A 291-nucleotide genomic window follows, 5' to 3' on the forward strand; every position below is an offset into this window, starting at 1 on the left:
CAACAATTTGACTCTCAATTTAAACTCTTTTAGAAAGCTCAATAAGTAAAGTGGGAAGACTGTTCCATATCTTTGACCCTCTATACAATACACTAAACTGTGTTTGAGTCGTACGAGAGTAGGGAGGTCTAATAAGACAACTTCTACAAGTCGGTTACTGATGAAATTCATTATTAAAAATATTACAAAGGGGCTTGGGAAACAACTTTTCTCGGCAAACAATGATTGAGAAGGGTGTCTACGATTAACACAAAATGTTGTTCTTAAAGCTCGCTTCTGAAGTCGAAAAAT

At 35.4% G+C, this 291-nt stretch overlaps 1 protein-coding gene across 3 annotated transcripts in view; it reads left to right on the forward strand.

Annotated features, from left to right (window-relative positions):
* Positions 1-291, forward strand: part of hlcs (holocarboxylase synthetase (biotin-(proprionyl-CoA-carboxylase (ATP-hydrolysing)) ligase)) — a 50,532-nt gene that overhangs the window by 14,579 nt on the left and 35,662 nt on the right. The window lies entirely within an intron of this gene.

The sequence above is a fragment of the Etheostoma spectabile genome, chromosome 13 (assembly GCF_008692095.1).
Source record: "Etheostoma spectabile isolate EspeVRDwgs_2016 chromosome 13, UIUC_Espe_1.0, whole genome shotgun sequence".
In the NCBI taxonomy this organism is placed as follows: Eukaryota; Metazoa; Chordata; class Actinopteri; order Perciformes; family Percidae; genus Etheostoma; species Etheostoma spectabile.